This window comes from Ochotona curzoniae, unplaced genomic scaffold (assembly GCF_017591425.1).
Source record: "Ochotona curzoniae isolate NIBS_2020 unplaced genomic scaffold, NIBS_Ocur_1.0 scaffold_2453, whole genome shotgun sequence".
In the NCBI taxonomy this organism is placed as follows: domain Eukaryota; kingdom Metazoa; phylum Chordata; class Mammalia; order Lagomorpha; family Ochotonidae; genus Ochotona; species Ochotona curzoniae.
Genome location: NW_024467094.1, coordinates 2333312 through 2344679, shown reverse-complemented (window position 1 = coordinate 2344679; position 11368 = coordinate 2333312). Strand labels below are relative to the sequence as shown.

Genomic DNA, 11368 nt, shown 5'->3' with positions numbered 1-11368 from the left:
ATCCTGACTCAACTGCTTGGTTCATGGAACCATGTGCTCTATCTATCGGAAACCAACTTCAGCCAAAACACTCCTTCCTTAGAGGTAGTCGTCTCAAAGGTGATGCTCTGACTACACTTTCAAGACACCATGCCACAGAACAGTGGGGCAAGATGCCTGGCAGTGTGATATATAGTAAGATCAGCGGGTCCTATGCTTAAATGTCCATGGCCACACCCTCTGCCAGTCCCTTAGACTAAAGATATGCTATGCAAAACCACACCCTTAACGATTAAGTCCTCACTATGAACTTTTGGCTAAGGACTGTATGTTCACAGGACTATATGCCTGCCTTGTTTGAGATGGATTGCTTTTTCCTCATAGCCGAAGTGATCTAGAGTAATTGTATGGCCAAGGTGATCAAGTCTGTCTTACCAATGGGATGATACCACGCAGGTGTTCAGCTTCAAGCTCGTATTGGAAGATTGGGCATGCGACAGCAGAAAGCCATCTGCCAAGTCTCAGTCTTGGTTCGAGGGAACCAAATGCTTTGGACTTGAAGACTGCAAATCTGCTTCCACAGCAACTCCATTTGTGGGCTCACTATTAAACAATTGAGTGACTAACAACAGAGACTGAACACTACTGCTAATTGTGTCAATATATCCAGTTGAGTGTTTAAGGCCTCTTCTTCAGTGTTAGACTTACATAAAACACTGCGAAGATTGCTCTGCTTCAGAGTCCGTGTTTGCTTTGTGTACCCTTCACATTGCTGAATAAGTGAGTCACAGCAATATGCCCAAGTGTGTTTAAAGGCTAAAGAATCAACTTACTCTTGTATTTCCCTTGTAGTGGTAGATATGGTAAAATATCTTGACATTTATATTGGAAAGGATGATCCATTCTTTATCCACCAAAATAGCAATCCTTAATGTTTAACTCATCTATTGGTCCTCCAAATCTCTTTAGAGCTTATCTCTCTTTCTAGAGTACTTACGTCTTACCACTTCTTGCTTATCAGTTGCAGCTTACATGATGTCAGCAATATGGGTTAATGTGAATGTCCAGATGGCCCAGATCCTTTCAGACAATATAGTGACAGAGAAAAGGGGAATTAACATATCTCTGGGGTAAGACCCATGAATGTATACTTCTATTCCCCCCATATGAATGCAAATTGTGTCTGTCTTCCTATTTGATGGGTTTTGAAAAGAATGCATTTGCCAGATCAATAGCTTCATGCCACTTACCAGAGTCCCTAATAAAGACAGCACTGCCAGAACGGCAGCTGCAATGAGTTTTGCAATTTGGTTAGGTTTTTAGCAGCATGGTACACTGTTGCTGTCCACAACCAATCAGATTTTTGCAGGACTACCGCCCCTGTGTTCTTCAAATCCTTAAAGGTGGTGCCTATCTACTAACTCCCAAAGATGTCATCATTATTTTACAACTAGTATCTTGGATGGATGTGTGTGCATGTGTGTGTGTGTGGTGGGGGGAGGGTGTTGTTTCAAAATCTTAGTCCTATGAAGTCATACTGAGTTTATAGGTTGTTAACTTATTGAAAGTTTTACTAGCAACTTAGTATGCCTATTCTCATTGTATTTCCAGGAATGGGGGGAAAATGACTGATGGTGAATCTAGATCCAGTGAATAGGGTGAGTTGGACCTGAATGAGGACTCTCCACTACCTGATCCCCTTACACTTTCATTGTGTTATTATTTTTGGACAGGGAGATGTTGTGGCGTTGGTCCCTCTGTGTCCATATCAAACTGAACTGAACCTTTTGTCTAGCAACCCTCAGATTGTATGAATATTTTTCTCCACTGTATCTGGTTAGTTGGGTAAGTTGCTAATATCCTCTGTAGGGAAGAATTTAAGAAACCAATATTACATGATTTTTTTTTACTCTTTGGTGCATACGGTTATAATGAAAGCTTCTGATGACCTTACCACGTAGCTCTGCAACCATTGAGCTGTCTTGATTGTGACGCACCTTTTGTCACTCAACAAGTAACACATCCCCCAGGCCCCGCTGAACAGCAGAGCCAGAGCCAGCTAGGGTAGGTAGAGTTGGTCTGATGTGACAGACACAAGGAGGCATTTGTTTCTCTGAGTCTTTAAACTCTTTCCCTAGGTCTGCTGTAGTAAACTTTTTTTCCAAGCTTTGATGGGCCAGCTAAAAAATGTATTAGAACTTAAAATGAGCTCCTTCTTCAAGTTGGTATTCTTTCCCCCTTTCCCAAGTCCCTGGCAGTTAGTTGCAGGAATCTCTCACCTTGTGTTGAGCAACTGATAACAGGATCTAAGCTTTCTATTGCTTTAAAAGGCAACAACTCCCTCAATTGAGTCATCTGAAATGAAGTGCTAGTTACTGGTCTGGCTGGCGTGAGGCAGCCAGCTTTATCCTGTTGTCTTTTAAGGCTTCTGTGTAGTCCTCATAGAAGAAAGGGGTGAGCTACTGTTCTTCAACAAGGAAGAGCAGTCACCTCTAGAGACCCAGAAAATCCTAAGTTCTCCAGGGAGTCCATTCAGACACTCTCCTCTGATTGACATGACTTCCACCGTGAGAAGCACTGCCTGATCTTGTCACCACATTCACTGTACCAAATGTAATTAATTAAAATCAAAGATGCTGTAAGGACATGATGCATGTAACTAAAAACCAAAGTCAATGTATGCAAGAGGACAATTTATTCTATCTGTAGGAAAACAATTAATTAAAGAGAGGACATTGAGAATGTCCTGCCGGTTTTGGGGACGTAACTGGCTGCAATCCTGTGGGAAGGCTCCAGGCACAGTTGATTTGGAAATGCACAGGCAAAAAACTCCCTAATCCTCAGGTTTAGATAACAGATCAAAGAGAGGTGCTTTCTCTCACAGACAGGGGAACAGGAACTAGCAGACCAAGGAAAGGCACCTGCTAGACTAGACGAAGGAACTGTTTACCAGTAAACTCCCTCTCGCTGTTGATACATAAACTCCTCAAACCCTCCACCCTTATGCCTAAGTGACCATTTGTCTTTAAAAAGTCTGGCACTGTTAATAAAATTTGGCTATTTATCACCTGTCAGTAGTCCACATGTATGATTATTGGTTCCAGGGACCAAGTCTATCACTGCCGGACAGCGAACAAATGTAACCTACCAAGCTGACAGCCTAAGACACCTCCTCAGGAGACATTTACCAGGAAAACCACCTGTAAAAGTGCACAGACCCCCAGGACCAGTGAAATGTGGAAAACACCAGGGTACCACAAACCTACCAGAGCAACTCTGTGATACTTTCCCTAATGGATCCAAAGGTGAAGCGTCTGAAAAGAAACTTAGGAAAATGACTATGGGGAAGCTCAATGAAATACAAGAGGCTCTAGACGGTTTAATGAAATTAGGAGAAGTGACACCTAATATGAATGAGACATTCAGTAAAGTGAGATCTTGAGAAAGAATAAGTGAGAAAATTTGAGAGATAAATAATTAATAAAAGTAATATTGAAATAACAGGCTAGATGAAGCAGTAGAGATCCTACATAATATCCCAGTTAGAGAAATAAATAAATAAATAAATAAATCAGTCCTTGGAATATTAAATAAACAAATTTTCCAATGTTGAGGATCTCTGAGAGTGAGAAAAAAGTGGAAAAAACATCACAATAGTAAAAATTGCTGGCAAGGATATGTGAAAAACAAACGAAGAGGTCGGGGGAGGCTCTTATGAGCTGTTGGCACAAATGTAAGTGACATTTAACAGAGCCATTATGGGACACAGTTTGAAAAAGATTATAACAAGATATACCCTGTGATCTGTTATCCCATTGGCATAGGCAGATGCTCAAGGCAAATGACTCCATGGTCACTGCTATCATTCGGAATAGCTAAGATACGGAATCAACCCAGACGTTCATTGATAGAAGAATGAGTAAAGAAAATGTGATATTGACATTTGAGTGAATAATAGTGGTTACTAGAGATGAGGGGTGGCAGGGATGGAAGAAGGAGTGTAAAGATTGGATAAGGGGTATCAGAAGCCAGGCAGAAGGAACATGCTTTAGCTTTCCACTGTATAAAGGGATGAATAGTTCATCTAACTTATTGCATATTGTATGAAGAACTAGGGGAAAAAAGCTGGAAGATTCCAAGCGCAAAGACCTGATAGGATAGGGTATGCTGATTTTTGTGATTTAGTCAGTACATGCTTTAAGGATGTCTTGTCACACTACACACCATACACACACACACAATTGTTTTTAAAAGAATAACATTACCAAGGACACTTTTTAGAAATGCTAGACCAGCAGATTTTCCAGGTGAAGCCTGAGGACCTGTGTACTGTCAGTCAGGTGACTCAAGTGCAGAGTGAGGGAGAGAACCACCATCTCCATCACCTCCAGTGTGGTATTTAATCTGCGCACCCCAAGTGTGGGCTCTGATATGTGTGCTGGCTGGGGACACTGTAGCCTAACTAAAGAGAAAAAGCTCACCCCGCAAATTGTCTGTACCTAGCCCCAAGTCTGCAGTGCAATGAAATAAAGGAGTCTTTGCAGCTGTTTGGAGATCAAGGCTAGAGGACAGAACAGGGCTAGGAGGATAGAACAGGGCTAGGAGGATAGAACAGGGCTAGGAGGACAGAACAGGGCTAGGAGGATAGAACAGGGCAAGGAGGACAGAACAGGCCTAGGAGGATAGAACAGGCCTAGGAGAACTACAACAGGACTAGGAGGATAGAACAGGACTAGGAGGATACAACAGGACTAGGAGGACTACAACAGGCCTACGAGGACTACAACAGGCCTAGGAAGACTACAACAGGCCTAGGAGGACTAGAACAGGGCAAGGCGGATGAGAACAGGGCTAAGAGGATAGAGCAGGGCTAGAAGGACTAAGAACAGGACTAGGACCTTGCATTGGGCCTAAAGGCTACCAGGGCCAATGGACTCTTCTTAAAATCTGAGCTATGGGATGCAATATGAACAGGTGGGTCTGCAGACATCACAGCATAGAACTCTTGTGAATTATATTTCAGAATGAGGGCCAACATTGCCCACCTCCTACTGTACTGAAACTTTCTTTTAGTGTTTTCTTTAAAAAATACTTAATGCTTATTTTTCTCAAACTGCCATTTGTCTCTGTGACTCTTACAAAAGCTAAAGCCAAATGCTGTTTATACTTCTTGCTGATTTCCTAGCAATCCCATACATGGGTATTTTCTGCATGAGAAGCGGATCTCTACCTATATTCAGGAACACTGTAGTTCCTAGGACACCCTTCTACTCACTGTCTGTTCCACCTGAGTCAGCTGCAGGTGGAACATAGTTTTAAGATAACAATGCAAGCATTCCAGGCAGTCAAAGCAAAGCTTTGCTCACCAACAGCACAATGGGTACTCTTGACTCATTTGTCCTCTGGAAACATTTGCTTTGTGAGAAGATAATATGGGTACCAAGGATATTTTCATGAGCAAATTAATCACAGACTCTTTCATTTTATCGGCATATGAGAACTACAGCTTAAATACATCATTGTGAGGCCAGTGATGTGGCACAGAAAGTTAAGCTCCCGTAGGCAACTCAGGCATCAAATATGGGAGTACCAGTTGGATTTCCAACTGCTCTGCTTTCTATCCAGTCCCCTATTCATGCATCTAGGGAAGCAGCAGAAGACAGCCAATGTACTTTAGGTTCCAGCCCCAGGTAGGACATCTAGATAAGAGTTCCAGGATCCTGCTTCAGCCTACTTCAGCCCCAAGTATTGTGGCTATTTGGGATGCAAGCCAACAGAAGGAAGATATTCTCTCTCTCTCTCTCTCTTTCATTCTCTCTGCATTTCACATAAAAAGATAGAAAACTTCTACTTTGAACAGTCATGATGTGCCTGAAAACCTCAAGGTGGTCCTATAGTGGCAACATTTGCATTCAGATCAATCAATTGCCTAAATGTCTTGATCCAGATTATTCAGCCTGTAGCAATTTGACCTATTCCTAGGCCAAAAAGAAAAAAAAAAAATCTTGTGAGGTAGGGACCAGAAGGCAAACCAAGTACTTTAAGAAGAGAAAGTATAAGCAAAATAAAAAACTAAAAATAGATCAAGCTAGTTAATATTTAACACTTTGTATTTTCAGCCAGCAGAGTGAAAATTTCCGATCTGTCAGTAACTAGAACAACCAACAATATTTCTTTAATATTTTAGTGCCTGAAGCCACTTAGCAGGAAGGCCAAGGCTGCCTAGTGTGAAACACACTTAATCATGAGGACCAAGCCACGTCTTCACTGCAGGAAAAACCAACTACACTTAACACAAGCCCAAACCTCCAGGCTCAGAAAGTGGGTGAGGATTTGCCCCTTCTCTTCGGATCTGATTTTCATCAAGGGCTTCCCCGTTTCTGCAGATTGCTCTGTGACTGCGGCTGTGCCTCAGCTCTGGGGCCCTGACCTGTTTCGATGGATATTCATCAAGCAAAAGAGTCATCCTCACCCTGCGTGTCCTGATCCCTGTCCTACTGGTCTGTCCTTATGTCTAACACAGCTGCCACTTCCAGGCCAGGCACCTGCTCTACTGCCTCACAACTTCCACTTGACACCCAACTCCTGACCTACATCTCTGGAGCTTGGCTGTCTTAGGGGGTCCTGTTAAAAAAGAGTGGAGTTTGTCTTACGAAGTGATTGTTGGCAGGTTAGGAGTGGTGGTGCTAACAGCTTCAGGTTAGAGGTTGGCCACCAGAGTTCCTGAATTGTATCCTTTGTCATAAACCAGTCAAAACATAGTACGCGAAGCACCATCTTGAGTTGTGTGATCCATTCAGGCAATTACCTGGTTTAGGGGTGGGGGAGAGCAATGTAGAAAATGCTAGTTTGCAGTCTTCAGCTAAGAAGTTTAGACAGCCTGGGGGTCCCATTAATAACCAGTACCTGAAGTAGGGCAGGAGCAGGGTGCAGTTTTGTGGGACTGAACCCTGATACTGTGAGCCCTGAGCAATGAGTGTGGTTCAGAAGGTTCAGAGTTTAATTGAATGGTAAGATGGCAGAAGGATACATTTGAATGGTTGGCAAAATGCATACACACATCTGCATGGCTCTCTAAAGAGGATGGTTACTGGGAAGGTCTCTCCAGTCACTGCCTTTGAAGTGCGTGTCTGTGCCATGCCACGGGAGGGAGGACAGGCTGGCCAGCTAGTAGCACCTGCTCTTTTGGCCATCCGAGAAGCGTGAATGCTTAGCAGGTGTGACTTTCCCAAGCGATTGCTCATCCTATCTATTCTGGGAGAAATCAGTGTGAGAACCGAGCCACTGACATTATGCCCACATTCTTGGCTTCAGTACAAAGAGAAATTATGCCTTGGTACCATGTCTGGCATGTTGGGGCTGAGATCCACTGAGGCTTGGTTATACCTCCAGGGCTCTGCTGCCGCTTTGATGCTGCGATTCATTCATTGATCTAAGTCCGTCCCACTGTTTATATGCAGGTGTCAAAGTCTTGTTCAGCACACATTTCAAGGGACTCCCAGCCACTATCCATTCATAGGACATGCTTCAGTAAGACCTGCTGGAGTTTCTATACAAGGAGTAAAAGACGGCGGGGGGAGTACAATTATTGTTATGACCCAGAGGAGTCCTCCTGTTTCTCAGCTGGGAATGCTGGGCTCTCTGAAACCTAAGTGTGCACCCCAGTTCCTCCACTGACCAAGAATTGGTATATTCACATCTCACTTCTTTCTTCTCTGTGGCCTTCAGCCTTCACCTTTGTTCATCATTGCTATTTCTCCTCTGTACACATTCTATGTGACCTTATGAACTGTCTATGACTATTACATAATCTTAAAGAAATGGGCTGGCACAGTGGTTCAATAGGCTAATCCTCTACCTTTCTTGTGCTGGCATTCCATATGGGTGTTAGTTCGAATCCCAGCTGCTTCACTTCCCATCCAGCTCCCTGCTTATGGCACGGGAAGGCAGCAGAGGATGACTCAAGTCCTTGGGATCCTGCACCCATGTGGGAGACCCAAAGAAACTTATGGTTGGATCAGCTCAGCTCTGGCTGGGGGGTGGAGGGGGACATTTGAGAAGTGAACCCGCAGGTAGAAGACTTCTCTGTCTCTCTTTCTCTGTAAATCTGCCTTTCAAATAAAAAGTGAATAAACATTTTAAAGGAAAAAAAATGCCACATGAAAAAATATAGAGAAAGTATATGTATTATTCTGTAGCTTATCTTTTAAAAAGGCATGGAATACTTATAAGAACAAACTATACATTTTTTTTAAAAAAAAAAAAGGTTATCTATGGGGAAAGGAGGAAATCATATGAACAAGATAAAAACCTGTTTGAAGTATTTTTCTTGCAAATGTGACTTTAGAACCACGTATTTTATTTGATGACAAAATGAAGTAGCAAAAACACTTCCCACGTATCATAGAAACAAAATGAGAAGAGTGGACCGCTCTGTGTGTACGGTTGATGGCATAATCACACATTTAAAAAAAAAAAATACTCCAGGAGTTAGCTCTAGGCCCGGCAGTTAAGACCCTACCTGGCATGCTCACATCCCCCATATCAGGAGCCTGGGTGTGAGATCCTATTCTCCATCCAAGTCCAACTTCCTGCTAATACGCAATCTGAGCTTAGCTTGGCTCAAATACTTGGCTCCCTGCTCCTTGGTTGAGTTCTAGGCATTTGGGGAGCGAATCAGTAGACGGAAGATCTTTCTCTCTTCCTCTTGTCTCATCATTTTCTTCTCACATATCAATAAATAAATATATAGGAAACTATTTTAAATGACTTTAAAATATTATAAGGTGAATATGAAATTGCCGCATGTGATAGCTTAACGAGCAAAAGAACTGGGGAAATCAAAGCTAGTAGGAACTAAGTTCTTGGTGGCAAACTGCAGGCACACAGACTGCAATAGTTGGGGATACATCAAGTGCATAATTGTACCAGGGACTACTAGGAATGGAGAGTATAAATGCAGTTGAAAGAAAATGTGATGTCATGTCAAGAAGGATAAGTAAAAATTCTGTGGCTTTGAATTTAAATGGAAACTGTTTCTCAGAACTTATCAAATATCTTAACAAATGCATATTTCCTAGCCTTGTCCACTGAAAAGATGTGGGGAAAAAAGTGGCCAACATCTTCTCACCGAGCATCCAAATAGAGAGTTCAGGATGTTATTTCCCAGTAAAGGACACTTGGGGAAATTACATGTTTCAGAAATGAGGCAGGACAAATACAAGCCTGGAGTAATTGTGATCTCAGAAAATAAGAAGGCCATACAATGACTAAGATTATGTCATAAAGAGTCAGTTGTGGTTTCGAATATCAGTTGTTGAAGAGGGTAGAACTTACAGCTGGAATGACTCAAAACACATGCGCTCAGTTTGAATAGGTGGGTTGGTAAGAAAGCTCACAAACAAACAGGACAAACTAAACAGGCTCTTGGTTTCCTGTGGAGGAGGTTAGGAATCAGCCTCATTATTTTTTAAAACAAAAATGTTTGAAGGAATCAAATATCATAAAATATTTCTCATACAATAGGTGGTAACTAACAGTTGGCAAAGGGACTTTTTAACACATTAGATCTTAATCTTTAATATTTAACATGGTTGTTTTAGGAAATGTTTTCCCTGAATCAAGAATGCTAATAAAAACACACACACATATAAAAAGCCGTTCTGCATTTTTATGAGGAAGAACAATTCAAGTGTAATTTCTAGAATGGTCAAGTATTTTAATTATAATTAAAGTCCTGGTCATCTCATTTATTAACTTACATATTTAAATTAAAGAAACACTGGACGATCATTACAAATTATAAATGCAAGGTGTCATTACTGAGTTAATTGACTCCTCTAGAGTGGATGCGTCCCTTCTCCCAGCAACAAATGCAGCAACAGTAGCGAACGTTGGTTTGACTTAGATGGCTCACTGCTTCAAAGGCTGATTCGCTTAGCCACTCCTGTGGCTACCCTGAGAACATGCATGAGTGGGTTAGAATACACCAGCAAGATGATCTAGACTTGGGCTTCTGGTGGAGATTGCTGTCTGAATCAGGCCATCTGACCTATCCTCTCTAGCAAGAATTCTCCAACTGCTCCCTCAAAGGTACCTGCTACATTGATAGCTTGTTTTGCACCTGTTTCAAAGTAGGATGAGTCGCCATTGTCCCTACGCCAGGCCTGAGCTGCTTCTGTGGACACCTGTCATTTGTGGCCCAAAATCACAATAGGAAAGCGTTCAGGCTCTCTCACATCTGTGTAATAGATGGATTCTTTCTTCCAGTGACTCAGGATCTAGAAGCCCTGTGAATCTTGGATCCTGACAGTCAGAGACCCTGTAAAACGGCATCCTCGGGTTTGGAATCACTCCCGGCCAGCTGTGTCCCAAATCGGCACAGTAACAAAATGTCCGTCCAACTCCAAATCTTTAGTTAAAAATTCCACACCTACTGTATGGAAGACTTGGGCATCAACCTTATTCGTTACATATCTGTTCGTAAGAGAATGAGTCCCAACTCCACCATCTCCAAGTGGAATGATTTTGTAAAGGGACGATTCCCCTGTCGTCATGAACCTCATTGTGCTCACGACCCTTGACTTCAGAACCCCTTATTTTCCAGTTACAAACATCGTTGTCATCTGGCGTTGCTGGGAGGAATCACTCCACACACGGAGACAAGTGTTGCGTCACAGCAGACGCTCTGGGCAGAATGCTGCTGAGGTGGCGCTCCCGAATTCGGCTCCAGCAGCCTTGGTCCAGAGCGGAAGGAAGAACATGGCGACAGGTCCGCGAAGTGACTTCATATATGATGATAGCTCGTAAGTGAAGAACGGATGGCAAGTCTTGGGTCACCAGGTAACTTAATGGATCTAGATCCAGTTAAGCATTTTATACCAAGAACCAGACGGTAGGCATTTTAGGTATTATGGGATGCAAGGTCTCTGCCGCAACTGCTCAATTCTAACCTTTATTATATGCAAAATCAGCCAAGGAAAATGTGTAAACCACTGAGTGTAGCTGTGTTCCAATGAAATATTATTGGCAAAAACAGGCAATGGGTCAAGTTTGCCTAGTTTAGGCAAACTAAACGATTGTCCGTTGTTCTTGATATCACTAAAGGAGAAACATTACTTACCACTTGACTAAACTATACATCACCTCCTACCAGACAAATAGGGGGCGATGAATCCCAATGTGGTCAAATCTCCAGACCTAAATTCTAAGTTTTGGGGATTCCAGTTGGCATCCAATACTCTGGGTCTAACATGCAAAACACAAACCTGGAAGAGTTCTGTAACGCAAAGGACCCCGTGACCTCAACACATACCTTCTTTTTAATCTTTTTTTAAAAAAAAAAATTTGTTTATGTGAAATACAATTATAGAAAGGACACTGATATGTT

At 42.4% G+C, this 11368-nt stretch overlaps 1 pseudogene; it reads right to left on the bottom strand.

The window, feature by feature from the left end:
- Window positions 1-9931: 9931 nt before the first annotated feature.
- On the bottom strand, window positions 9932-10535 carry LOC121169944 (annotated as a pseudogene).
- Window positions 10536-11368: the final 833 nt, after the last annotated feature.